This window comes from Aptenodytes patagonicus, chromosome 23 (genome assembly GCF_965638725.1).
Source record: "Aptenodytes patagonicus chromosome 23, bAptPat1.pri.cur, whole genome shotgun sequence".
Lineage (NCBI taxonomy): Eukaryota > Metazoa > Chordata > Aves > Sphenisciformes > Spheniscidae > Aptenodytes > Aptenodytes patagonicus.
Window position 1 is genome coordinate 6,368,623 of NC_134971.1, and position 14,202 is coordinate 6,382,824.

General features: G+C 49.7%; 1 protein-coding gene across 9 annotated transcripts in view; it reads left to right on the plus strand.

Moving 5' to 3' along the window:
* Positions 1 to 331: 331 nt before the first annotated feature.
* ZBTB44 (zinc finger and BTB domain containing 44) overlaps positions 332 to 14,202 on the plus strand; it is a 45,733-nt gene continuing 31,862 nt past the window's right edge. For 8 of the 9 annotated variants that reach the window (XR_012997045.1, XM_076358606.1, XM_076358613.1 and 5 more), the window contains exon 1: positions 2,678 to 2,864. The gene's annotated coding sequence lies outside the window, so the exon portion shown is untranslated. Of the gene's footprint in view, positions 731 to 2,677; positions 2,865 to 14,202 lie in introns of those variants that run through there. The other variant, XM_076358608.1, reaches the window with a different exon arrangement.

The following is a 14,202-nucleotide window of genomic DNA, read 5'->3' on the forward strand; positions in this document are numbered from 1 at the left end:
CCGCAAGGCAGCTCGCTTTCCCATCGGGGAAACGCCGTTGATTCGGAGGCAAATCCAACCTCCGCAGGCGGATTTGCACCAGCTGAGCATCTCCCACGCTCGGCTCCGCTCCAGGGGAAGCCTGGGCATCCCGGCCGGGTTACCTGCAACCGTATCGCTCGCCTGACGCTGGGGCCGTGCTTTATTCTCGAGGTGTTTACGTGTAATGAATTAATTCCTAAAAAAGAAAGTCAAGGCGGCGTTTCGCCGGGCAGTTTTATGGCTTATTTCCAGGCCACACGTAGCAGGTTTAAAGGCTCTTGGTTTAAACGCTTCCCTTGGAGGGTTTTGTTACTTTGCTGAAGCGCGGCCAGGACACAGACCACGCTGAATTTCGCTGTCTCCCAGACGCGAATTCGGGTTGTTTGGACCCTATTTCCCACCCGTGCAAAGCCCACGACCTGCTCGGAGCAAGCCTCGAGCAGGATGCAAGTGTAACAACCCACCGTGACGACCAAGCGTCTCCGCTGCACTAACCCGAGGCTTTATTCGTGAAATCGTTACAAATCAGCGTTTTGAAGCAACTCCACAACCTGCTACACCCATGCCTACGGAGTCAGCGAGAAAAGGCGCATCAGATTCGGCGCCTTCAGGAAACGCCGCCGGCTGTCGGTCGACCAAAATCGCTCGATTTTACAGCTCCACCGTCAAACGCCCCCAGCTCGACGCTTTTCGGAGCGGCATTTTGAAGGTGAGGGGTGGCAGCCCGAGTTTTTTCATTAATCCTCTGTGATTCAGGAGTTACCGTGGAGCGGATTCTCCCTCGCCTGGCAAATTACGCCCTGTTAAAGCGGGCGCAACCCCCTGCGCCCGTGCAACCTGCTGCAACGGGTGCCGTTTTGCTCCGGGAGCAGATTGCAACGGGGAGGCAGCCGCGCGTCAGGGTTGCAATACAGCTCCCCACGAATGCGAAGCGCAATGTAAGAGGAAGCGAAAGGAGAATCAAGCAGCAGAGAGAGGGATCTCCACCAACCCCGGAGATCGCTGCGGCTCCGGTTTTCTCCCCGATTTTGCAAGTAATCCAGAAAAATGGACCCAGGGTTTTTACTACAGCGCGGGGAGTTTGGCCTCGGGGTTTGTCTGGGTTTGGTTTTGTTGTTTGGTTTTTTTTTTTCCTTTTTTGCTGACGGAGCAGCGTGGCGTTTTCCAGGGGCCGGTTTTAAATTTTTTGCCGCTGATTAACGTTTTTGGATCCGCGGCCTTTCAATCTGTTTCCTGCTTCGATTTACTGAGCGCTCGTCGCCAAAACAAAAAAAAAAAAACAAAAAAACCCACCCCACCCCAGGGTAAAACAAGCCGTGGAGCAAACGGTTGCGCTAATCCCGTTAAATTCAGCTGTGCTTACCCCAAGTTAGCGCAGATTTGGACCAAATTATAGGGGTGGGTTAATTAAGAGTCTCGTTAGCTCTAAATTTGACCGGGATGGATGCAAACTGGAGGGCAGTTTGCACGGTCTCGGGCCCCGGGGGGTGCACGCACCGGAGCACCCCGTGTTTGGGGGGGGGGGGGAGTGTAGGATGCACGCTGTGCATGGTCCGGGGCCAAGGGTCTGCATGCAACGTGCTCGGTGAGGGGCTATGCACGCTGCGCACAGTCCCGGCCCCAGGGGTGCATGCACCGGAGCACCGGGGGGGTTGGGGTGCACGGTCCTGGCCCTGGGGGTGCACGCACCGGAGCACCGGGGGGGTTGGGGTGCACGGTCCCGGGCCAAGGGGCTGCACGCAATGTGCTCGGTGAGGGGCTATGCACGGCCCTGGCCCCGGGGGCGCCGGGGGGGGTTGGGATGCACGCTAGGCACGGTCCTGGCCCCGGGGGCGCACGCACCGGAGCACCGGGGGGGTTGGGATGCACGCTGTGCACGGTCCCGGCCCCGGGGGTGCACGCACCGGGGCACCGGGGGGGTTGGGGTGCACGGTCCTGGCTCCGGGGGTGCACGCACTGGAGCACCGGTGGGGTTGGGGTGCACGCTGTGCACGGTCCCGGGCCAAGGGGCTGCATGCAACGTGCTCGGTGAGGGGCTATGCACGGCCCTGGCCCCGGGGGCGCACGCACCGGAGCACCGGGGGGGTTGGGGTGCACGGCCCTGGCCCCGGGGGTGCACGCAGCGGGGCACCCCATGCTCGGGGCGGACGGGACGCAAGGACCTCAGCGTCCCGGTCCCCGGGGGATGCACGCACGGCAGCACCCCGGTCCCCGGGGACACGCACACCGCGGGGTGCCCGCCGTGCAACGCGGCGGGGGCGGGGCGGGGCGGGGCACGGACCCCGCACGCACCGGAACGCCCCATCCCCGGCGCTGCCCGCCGCGGGGTGCCCGTCCCGGCTGGTCCCGCCGCCCCGCACTGCGCATGCCTCTCCCCCCCCCCCCCCGCCGCCGCCGCCGCCGCGGCCCCGCCCCCGCCGCCCCGCCGCGGTGCACTGTGGGACACAAACAAAGTGCCCGGCCGGGCGGCGCGGCGCGCGGCAGCTCGGACCGCCGGGACCCCCCCCCCCGCCCCCCCCCCCCTCCTCCGCCCCGCCCCGCCAGCCGGCCAGCGCGCGCGCCGCCGCGTGCACAGCGCTCCCCCCTCCCTCCCCCCCCCCCCCCCCGCGCCCACCTCTCGCGGGGGGGCTCGCGCGCCCCACGTCCGCGCGCCGCCTGAGGGGGAGGCGGCGGCGGCGGCGGCCTCCTCCTCCTCCTCCTTCTCCTCCTCCTCCTCCTCCTCTTCCTCCTCCCCCGCCGCCTCCCGGTCCGCCGTCATGGCCCAGGCAGGGCCCCGGCGCGGCCCCAGATAGGGGGCTCGGCCTGCCGCGCACGCCGGGCCCAGCCGGCCCCACCGACCGCAGGTAACCGGGGAGGGCGGCCGGACCTGTGGCGGCGCGGGGGGAGGGGGAGGGCATTGGAGGCGGCGGGGGTCGGGCGGGGGGGGGGGGGTGTCGGGGGGCGCGGCGGCGGCGGCCGTTGGTTCCCCTCAGGGGCGGGGGACGGCGCCCCTGCGCGCGCAGGCGGGCGCCCACCTGGGGGAGGGCTTTAACTGCTGCACCCCGCGGGTCCGTCCCCCTCTCCCCCCCCCGGTGCCGCTCTGTGCACGCGTGTTCCCCGTGGCGGGGAGTGCGGGGGCGGGGGGGGGGGTGGTCCTGGCGTGACCGGCGTCCCCGGGGCTGCCCGGCTGCGGCTTGGCCCCCCCCCGCCCCGGGGGGGGGGGATGGCATTGCGCGGTGCACTTCCTCCGCCGCGTGCTCACGTGTGTCCCGCTCCCACGAGGGGCCGTGTCACCCCCGCGCCTCCCGAGCGGGTTCCCGGGGCTGGGGGGGGGGGGGGTTACACCACCACCCCCCCCCCCTGCTCCGGGCAGCCCCGTGGGGATCGTGCTGCCCGTCGTGCGCGGTGTTTACGCGCATCCCGGGGGAGCTGCGTTGGCTGTGGAAGCCCGTGGGTGCACTCGGCTGCCCGGGCACACGCAAACGTGTAGTTTCGGGGCGGGGGGGCGGGGAGGGGAGAGTCGTGTTGTCTCCTGCATCCCAGCGGGATACCTGCTGCCTCCCTTTTCCACTGCAGGCTTATGGGAGGAAAAGAGCGATTCCCACTAGCTGCTAGGCAAAGCTTGCTGTCCCTTTGTTGTTGTTTTGTTGTTGGTTTTTTTTTCCCCCCCCTACAACACCCCTTTCTGCATATTCTTTACTGCCCATCTGCCAGGGTCTGCTGTGCTGCCTCTCCTTGCACCCGTGTCCACGCGTGCTGGGGATATCGTACTGCTCATCTGCCGGGATCTGTTGCATGTTTCTCTGCTCTCCTTCCGTGCGTTCGGGGTTGTTTTCCTATACACAAACATAAACAGTGGCAGATGCTGGGGCGGGGGGTATAATCTGCTTCTTGCTTGCCCGGAGCCTATTGCCTCCTTTCATACACGCAGGGCAGGGGTACCACTGCCTCCCAAAATCTGCTGTACTTCTTTCCACACACAGGTGTGCTGGGGAATGCCTCCACGCTTGACCACCACAGCCCGTTAAACACACACACCCCAGGAGGCTTCTTCCTGTCTACGAAAAGCTGCCGAGTGGTTTTTTCCACCCAAATAGACATGCACATATCTTCCACCAAAGCCTAAGGGACAACTCTTCCGGCCCATCTCCTGTTTGCGCTGTGGGGCATGTTCTGCCCGTGGAAGAGGGAGGGTCTTTCTCCTCCTACATATATATGCGCACACCAGGGTTAGCCCACTGACTGCCTACCAAAAGCCGGTGCATCCCGCGTTGTGCGTGTTTGCACGCATCAGGAAAGGAGCAGGCAGCATTTCACCGGTAGCCTTGGGCGGGCAGGCAGGCATTTCTCCTACATGCCTCCAGGGAGAAGGTTTCCACTGTTTGTCCTTCCATGTCTTGCATGTTCCCACGGACACCCAGCGGCAGCTGTTTCACTGCCTGCCCCCAGACCGTGGTACTCCCTTGCTACGCGTGCCAGAGAGGTCACCCGTTCTTACCCGTTTCTTATCTCTTCATGGCTGCCTGTTACATCTTTCATGACTGAGACTTTCAAGCCTTTTTCTTCATGTGCCCTGCTGATACCGCAGTGCGATACAGGCAGGTTAAGCCTACCTTGCTTTTTGCTTCGACGTTTAGTTTTTCTTTTCTGAGCAGTCCGCCAGAGTAAAAAGAAGTGGTCTGCGTACTTCCTAGGTATCTGCAGATCCCAAGTTGGGAATAACGGGTCTAAAATACATTCAATTTCTCTTTTCTGGTCATAGGCATAATTTGTCCAGCCCGGGATCTATTCTAGTGTTTCTAGAAGTCTCCTGCTTTCATAATTCTCCTCACGTGAGGTCCTTGGTTCCCCACATGGGGAATTTCTCAGATTTCCCGCTTACGTGTTTGCCCCCGCTTTCTCTCTGTGCTTCTGCCCGACATGAGGCTTTTCCTTTTCCCCTTTTTCAATTTTTATTTTGTTTATCCTCGGGGTTTCCAGTACGCTTAGCTTTTACTTAGGCGGAGGTCACCCCGTTCACCCTCTGAGCTGATCCCCGGCTTCTAGCTGCGTGTTTTCGTAGACCAGGTGACGTGGTTGTTTATCATGTGCGGGGCACTCCTGCGGCACTGCTCTGCGGACCCTGCAAGGTGACACTGAGTGGGAATGGCTTCAGTGCAGGCAGGTCACAGACTAGCATCCAGGAGTCTTTTAGGGTATTTCGAGTGCGGTGTGCTTTTCTCCTGCCATCGAGGTCTCTTACTGCAGCTTGACGTCTACGTGTAACGCAGATCCGAGGTGTGATGCACCCGGGGACCTTGCCTGGGTTTAAGTGCATCTATTTAAGGAGATAGAGCTGAACAAGTGTTAACCTGTTAGCTTAGACACAGCTCTACCAGTATAAATGCCTCCATTGATGTAAAACTGTTTATACCAGAAACCAGTTACAGTGCTGTAAGTGTCTCTCCCTAGGGACTACTTCTGTTTAAACAGCTGTTTTTAATCTGAAACTTTAATTGGTGCGAACACTCCGAGCAGTCCCTTTCCAGGGGAAGGGAATTTCCAGCCCTACTTTAGTCTCCCCAGGTGGATGCTGCACGGACGCTGACTTGTCAGGAGGGAGGATCGCGCTCGCTTTCCCACACAGAAGGTTTCGCGCTGGTTTTGTTTACAGGGCGAGAGAATTCCTCCTCTTGTGACTGTGAGGTTGGGAGGGGGGGGAGTGTCCTTATGTATTGCTTCTGTAATACGTAAGAGAAGTAGTCGGCAAGTGAAACTGAATCCTTGCCATGTTTGTTGCAACAGGAGGTTAATCATAAACTCTGGCAACTTGCAAAAGGGGTGGTTTCCTTCTGTGGTGTCTGTAGCGAATGTGTGCTGTTAGGAGGGTCTGGTCAGCTGTTTGCTGAGAGGATCAAAAGCAAATACAGCTTTCCCCGTGTGTGAAGTTGGACAGGCATCCGAACGTTATTTTTGGTCCTCTCCCGTGACTTGCTTGAAGGAGGCTTTTTATTTTTACGTCCTCCTTGTGAATGGATGTGCGATGCCCGTGCTATGAGGTGAACGGTGTTCGTGTGACTTGTCGCCGACAAGGAGAAGGTCTCGGGTACTTTGCGCTTGTATTGGTTGCTTCGCATCTAGCATTTCGCTGGCGTTGTCTGTTACATCTGGTAAACTTCTTTTTCAATGAGAACGTTTGAGTATATTTCTATGAGAAGAGCTGACGATACGTGGAACTTTGCTCCTTTTAGGCATTGTAATCCACTAGCTTAAACAAGAAGAAAGTCAAACTGTGACAAAGCAGTGAGGCTCTTGCTGGCACGTGACGAGGAAGGAGATGTCCCTTGACGTAGAAGGGATTGTCTGTTGACATTCTCCCGTCTCGCCCGGTTATAAGTAGGTTATCCCTGCTCAAATTATGCAACTGTGCAGACAGCCAGACTTCAGGAATTCCAAATACTTCAATGTGTCAAGTGCTGACTTCTAAATTAAATGCTACGGTTGCAGAGCGCGTTCACAGTCTGTCGCTTGAAATATGACATCAGTCTTGGAATTGTGTGTGGCTGAAAAGGGGCAGCAACTTAATTGCTTGTTTCTTTGAAAAAGCGTTGTGTAAGACTGCGGGAACAAACCTGGGTGGGAGATGTGCCTCTACCTGTAACAGCGTTTTGATATGGAAGTAGGTGGTTAGTACTTCAGCAGTTATAAGCAGAAAAAGAAATACTGAAAACATCGCTTTATGTACGAAGTTGAAACGCCTCACTCTCCGCGGCTGCTGCCGTTGCCTCGAAAGATGCGGTTTCTAGCATATAGATCTAATTAAACAGTTGTGTACTTATTGCTAAGCAAACATAGGAGTCCATTACTCTTAACTTGCCTTGGAGATCAGATTGATTCTTCTAATGGTTTCACTGGATGAAAACAAATGTCTAGTACTGCTTTGTACAAGGTGCCTAAATGAAATGGTGGTGGTAGGAAACGAACTGCAAACCCGATAAAACGGCATTCGTGCGTACGGATGGGAAGAGAGGAATTGCAAACGCTCGGCATTTCATTTAATTCTTACATTCCATTTAATCAAGTTAAGGAAGTTACTTAAAGTGTGCATTATTTGTAGATAGCGTGTTTTCAATATATTCTAATTTAGAGCCGGGGAAGTAATTCTTTCACATGAACAGGTTTATCAGAGCATGTGAATGATGGCATAATAAGGATTGCAGAATGTGTGTTGGGCTCAGCGTGGGGTCTGTGACAGTGGCCAGAAGGAAATCATTAGGGGGAAAGTGGAGGAGCATACACAGACAGGGCAGTAATCATTCCTCGGTGCACCTACTGGCAGCGAAGGGTTTGGAGGTGGGCCGAGCTGGAGGGTATGTGCTGACAGTCATGTTTAATAGTGCCTGTTGGACCTGTCGCCTATGGATTTGCCTAGACCTTTTGAACGGTTTATACCTGCAGCTTCTACAGTATACCGTGCGATGAATCCCACGATTTGTGCAAAAATAATTCCTGGGTTTTGGGGGGTTTTTTGTTTGTTTTGTTTTAAACCTGATGAATGGTAATCTCATTGAGTGCCTCCTAGTTTTGGTAGTATGAGAAAGAATAAAGAACCTTTTTTCAGTCACCGCCTCATTTGCAATTTTATAGATCTCTGTGTTCTCAGTTTTCTCTCTTTGGGGTTTTTTTTTCTTTTCCAAGCTGTATTGTCCCAGTCTATTTAGTACGTCTGTCTGCGGAGGCTGTTCTACATCACTTTTTTTTTTTCCTTTGAGCTCTGCTATATTGTTTTGAGGTGATTTGACCACAATACTTGTTTGCTTGCTTTTACCCAAGAAGACTGCATAAAGGCTTTTTTTTCAGAGCATTAAGAGATGCTTTCTAATAAAGGGACACTTTTTAGCTCATCTGTGATAATATTATAAACATTTACTGTGTGTAATGTTTTATAGTCAAAAGTACAAATGAACGTAGTAATTGTAGCAAGAGCTATTTTAGTGGAAATACAGATACTGAAGAAGATCTTCATTTATAAATCTAGCTACAGATGGTAGTTGGTACGGCATTTTGTATTTGGGTATCCCCAAGAGTGCTTTATGGAAAAACTGCAATTATGGTGGGTACTTGTCAGAGTTAGGTCTTTTGGAAGGTTTTGGAAGCATGAAGATGCCATGTCCTGTGGAGACCCAGGAGCCCTGGAAATCACAAGTGGGTTTGGAAATAACTAGTGGGTTCAGGGGCAAGCTGGTCCCATGTTAGGGGCAGATATTTACATAGTGTTGGAGCTCTGCAGGTCTGACAGTTTCTGCGGTTTTCTTTCAGCATCTTGTGTTGTTTGGTTTGGTTTTTTTTTTTAAGTGGACAAATACCCCTGTTAAGAAAGACCTACTCTGAGAAGTTTCTGTGAAATGTTTAGTAAAGATGCTAAAGGCTTAAAAAAAACCCCCACAAAACTCTCCTTATCCCCAGCCTGAACCATGGATATGGTTCTGCCGGTCCAGGTTTGGCCATACGATGGAAGAAAGTTAGAAACCTGTATAGTCGCTGCTCACCTGATAACATGATTTGTGGATAAATACAAGGATTTCTCGTTTTTGGGGCCAAGAAGAACTCCTTTTCAGCATTTATCCGCATAAGTGAGTCATTAGGAAAATAAAGGGTACACATAGTGCCAAAAGGGTGATGACACAACCACATTCCTGCCTTGCTTAAACTTGTTCAGGATTCTTTACAGCCGCTTCCGTTCGAAAGGTGGCTGCTTGTTTATGTGTCTGTGACACCTTGACTAGCTGGCCGCGGTCCACGCTGTCTGGATTAGCGATGCCTTTTCGCCTCTTCAGATTGTACGCTGATGTGTGACTTTGCCTTGATCTCTCCCCTTTTGCTCTTTACGCAGGTTTTTCCGTGGTGTTGCTTGTCAGCGCAGGCTTCCAGTACTTCGGGCGTTAATGGGGCTAGCGTGCTTCAGGGAGATTTAAGATTTGCATTGGACTTCAGAAAAATTCATTTCTTGTGGTTAATGTGGATTTCATTAAGGTGTAACGCTTCCTTGCTAATCTGGAATAAAAGTGCGAGAAGGAAAGCTGTCATTTTTTGTAATAAACCTGAGCACTTCAAACAACAAATCGGTTGACAGGTAAGCTTTGTGCTGAACTAGTAAAAACTAGCACTTAGCCAAATTTGGCTGTCACAAACCTCATGATTGTGATATGTGGTTACAGTCATTTGTTTCTGTAAAATGAGGAGACAGGTTTGTCATTTCCAAGTGACAAAAATTAAAGCCTCGCGCACAATAAGGTAGGAGGCACAGCTTGGGGGTGATAGCGGAGGGGAGGGATTCTTCAGTTTGGTTGCTATTGGCAGCTCCTGGGGCGTAACACACCCAGTTAGGCCCTGGTTTTGTCTTGGAAGAAATGAAGAAATAATTTCTTTTCCAAGCATGGTTTTCACTGTGCCGTCAGTTAAAACGGTCTCTGAAATGGACCCTCTTCTGTCTGAAAACACGAGGCATGTGCCCTTTCCTCCCTTCAAAGACATGTAGTAGGACTTGGCACTGTTCTGTAAATAGGCATACGCGTGTGTGAGGAAGCACAGATAGTTTTGTTTTGGTTTTGTTTTTTTTCTCCTTTTGACTCTTTCGTGGATCTAATGCAGTAGCGCTACCAAAAAAATCTTGAACCATATTAGACTATTTTGGTATGCAGATACAAAACCCGTGCCATTTTCCTTGATATTTCTTTCACATGGTGCCACCGAAAAGGGCTTGGAGATTTTTGCTTTTGTTACTAATTTGGGAGGTTGGCTTGAGTAGTCTTTTTGAGGTATTTTTTTCGTAAGTTTATGTTGATACGCTTGCAGAGCTTCTGAAAGCGAAGACTGAAATGCTATGGGTAGCCATGGTAAAACAAGAAAAAATAGCTTTCTGGAATTAGTTTAAACTAGAAGGTTGCTGCCACGTGACAAGTGAAAGCACTTTATGGATATTTTTTGGCAATTTGCAGTACTTAGAAGAATTTCATGTTCAACTTGTATTTTTGTTTTTGTTTTGTGTCGTTCATTTGCACTGCTGTTAAAGACCAAAGACTATAAAACCGAAGCCTTGCTTTTTGTTACCCAGAGTGGGAAACGGTCATGTAATGGCTTTTCTACACTGAGAAATTTGGGAAAAACTTAACCTGAATTTGCACGGAGCAAAAGTGTAAAGAAGATATTAAGATCACTTAAAAATTATGCATGAACACCGGTATGGAAAGAGTGGTTAAATTTGAATGTGTGCCTCAGGGATGTAACGCATCAGTCCGTTCAGTATAATCTGATTACATTCTGTGGGGCTTGCCTACGTGAGGATACGAAGAGGACTGTGAATTCACTTGTTGCTTTTATTCTATTAAAAACCCCCCAAATGGAGATTTGCTCGTACATTGGTGGCACAAACATCTCTAGCATGCGCTTTCAGGGCAAACCACTGCTAAATTAGCGATCTAATAGTTTGATCATGTGCTTTTTCAGAGAACTGGTGGAAAACAGAAATTGCAGGGCAGTGAGTATGTTGTGAAATATCTCAATACATTCTCTCTAGCGAAGTTCGCACATCAATTTTTATTATGAGAATAAACGTAATTCAGTATATATCAAGACCTTTTAGCAGTTACTGCTCGTATTGTTAAATGAACCTCAGTTTTAAGTACTATCAGAAAATTTGCTTTTATGTGTTATATGGAACACTAATGTGAGATTCCTGCAATGAAAAGTTCAAAGTGCTGGAGGCTGGGGAAAGTGGCGTTTATGTAGTTTGCTTATTCAGCCGTGTGAAAGCTATATTAGGCACATAAAGTTTATACTTTGCACTGCAGCTTCAAAAAGGCAACAAGTTAAATCTGGGCCCTTTGAAGTAGTGAATGGTAACATTCTGTTCTCTGAAAGAGCTGACTTCAAATGATCGCACCAAAACTTGAAAAACTCCATCATGGCGAGGGAAAACAAGACTTGGGCTGCGGGGGGGGGAAGGCTATGAAAACGTGTGGAGTTTCTTGCGTGTCGTCAGGAATAAAGAGTAGCCAGACTGTTGTACCTGATTGCGTTCCTGAAGCTCTTTGCACGTCCTGCACCAGAACGGTGCAAAGCTACTGTTTTAAATCCTCCCCAGATAAATCTTATTTAAGAGTTCAGCTGTTGCGTGAAACACGAAATTTGTTGGGGCCAGCGAACCTCAGTTATGTAGAAAGGTACAGCGTCCTTTAAGAAAATGACGTCTGTCTGTATCTGTAAATGGTTTCAAGAAACGTCGTGTCTTCTAGCTGTTGCGTAAAAACAGTCAGTGGCGTCAGATCAACACTGTACATTCAGCACGCACTACTGTACTGCCCTGGTTATTGTAATCTCTTCTTTTAATTAGATCCTGAGATTAAGAGCTGTCTTGCTGATCAGTGCACTTAACGTATGCCCTATCAGTTCTAGCTAGTACATGTTTCTAGCTGAAACATCGTCTGGTTAAGTCAGATGCTCTGAAAAGATCTAAGCATAGTTTACTTTACAGACATGTTAAGGGGGAGCTGCACAGAGAACACCACCACCAAAAAACCCTCTTGAGAACCTTTCAGGAGATGAAAATAGACATTGACAAATACCTGACAAAAAATGAGGTGTTAAAATAGTCTGGTTGTTCTGTGGGCCTTTCAGTTAGCTGTTCGATTTAATTTAATAGCGTGGAGATCTTTCTCCAAAGCCACTTCTAACTAATTGGCTTCCAGAGTATGGGTCAAGTCTGTTACTAGCTCCCTAGTATATGATGTCAAAGTTTTAATTTCATACCGTTGGATTTCCGTGAATTTTGTTCTGTTCCTCAGGCTCTCAGTCATTTGTTTTTCTGCGTTGGGCTGATGATACATCTTAACCTTTTCATCAGCATTTTTTGAGCCAGTGTCTTTACGGAAACATTCAGAGCTCATTTGCTAAAACAAGTCCTTGTGGCACTTCACAGGTAAATTCTTTAACCTGTTATTTCAAGTACATGAATTACTTCTTTTCAGCTGGCTCCTTACCTGCCGTTTGTCTATTCATCTCCTTGTCTTCACTAATAGCTCTATGTGTCATGTTGCTCAAACATTTTGATGAAGTTCTCATCATACGTGGCATTTCCCTTATCTTTTTTTCCCAAAAAATACATTATCAGGGCAGTTTGACATACTTTAGCTTCAGTAAACACAGGTGGTGTCCCATTTTCTGTTTGTTTTTCTTATTCTTCAGTCTTCTTTTCTTCAGATTGTTTTCATTTAGCCAGATTTCTGCAGTTGTATACAAACACCTATAAGCATGTATCTTTGAGAGATGAAAACATCTCTATATTTTTAAGTAATCGGAGCTTTTGCACTAAATGTTTGAGAGATGACATTGACCCAGCGTTAACATTGCCAAGCTTTCTGGCAGGTGCATACCACAAAATGAGACAGTCTTTGAACAGTCCTGCCTCTTCTCCTGGTACGCTAGCACCTTTTCCGTGAGAATTATCAGTTTACATGTTTGTAATCACAGCAGCGTCTGATGGAAACGTTTTTAGATTGACTTCTAATGAAAGGAGTGGTAACATGTTTTACACACCTACAACGTGATCTTTAATCTTCAAGTTTTATCTAGTCTAGGAGTTGTAGCTATGCTTTAATCTTCTTGCTGTATTAATCCAGCACTCTCAGTGCCTACATACAGAGCTCTCCGTTGTCTGTCAGTGGTTCCCAAGCTTTTCTGGTTACAAGAAAAGTAACAACAGTTACAAGCTGTTGTCAGCTCTCAGCTTCTCCCGTCAGTCAGAAGGGTCTGCCGTTGGCCATGGCCATTACAGTGCTGTGCAGACTCATTTTCATTGCCCAGAAGCCAGTGGGACCATTCAGCATGTTAAATTTTCCTATGTGTGACTTGAGTCCTGACTCTGTGACACTTCCACAGTTAATAATTTCCCGATTTATCTGTGAATCGGTTATCTGCTATAGAGCTGCCTCATGACCGCTGTGAGCTTGTCAGCTGCAGAGGCCAAAACTCTCATTTGTCTCTTATTTCCCCAAGACGTAAGTGGTGTGCAGTTCCTGCAATAGAAATTAAAAAGGAAGGTTTACAGTAGGATTAGATTCTCTTGCCAATTTGAGATTGGTCAGAAGAAACTCTTGCAGGCCGCTTCCTGTAGGCCACGTATACGGGATGATGAGGGACGAGAATAAATCTAGAAGTGTCACTTTCACGAGGAAATGACAAGCCAGAGCTGCACGAGAGTCTGCTGCAAGTATGTGGCTGCTGGTGAAGTTGGTGAACGTGGCCTTGGCATCTGTAATCACTTACAGTCAGGCAGATGACTTCTGAATTCTGCCAGATGCAGGGGTTGGAAGAGCTCCTTTCTGAGTTCCGGGACATGCTTGGGGCTTTCAAACAGATACAGTCTGCAAAGGACACGCTGGAAGATGTGTCGGCCCAAATTGGTAAGTTCCGTGTCTTGTTCTGTTCCATCACTGGGAAGTTTTTGAAGGTTTGTGGAGGCACTGTTATTGACAGATCCAGCTTCATTTGGGTGCACGCCTTTCCGTCCTCTCTGCTGTGTGCTGGGCTCTGATGTAGGCTCCTCTTCAGGCTGTAATACTGCTTCCTATCAGCCTGCACCCGGGCTCTCTTTATCTAATATCTCCTGCCACGCTGTCAGAACACGACTGCTGAATTTTTACATCCGACTTCTTCATTTCCATGCAAATGACTAATCAGGAAAACAAAACAAGAATCCCTAAGACACGTTGCTCTACTACATTATATGAGAAACAGCAACTCCTGAAAAATAGCAATGGTTTAACTGATGGTTTACAGTTCTTTCTTTGCTACGACCTCATGGTTACAAGAACAACAGCTCTGTGATATGTTTTATGTTGGTTTTAATATTCTAAAATAAAAGTAGTAGGCATGTTCCCCTCTTTTTCATTACAGTAGATGTTGCTTTTTTCATGTATCCGGCAAACATCCTGCTTTTATATGCTGAGGCAGTCTTGTATCATGAGGAAGACTTCAGTCTTCTCGCTCTGGAATCTGTATGCTTTTTACTTGGAGCTTTATAGTTTAGAACCAGTACAACCGAGACGTTTGGAACTAAGCAAATATTTCTGATTTATTCTTGGTCTTTGTTGCTTTCACAGCAGGTATTTTGCTGTTTGTGTTTAATATCCGTGGTGTAAAAAAAAAAACCCAAAAAACCCCCAA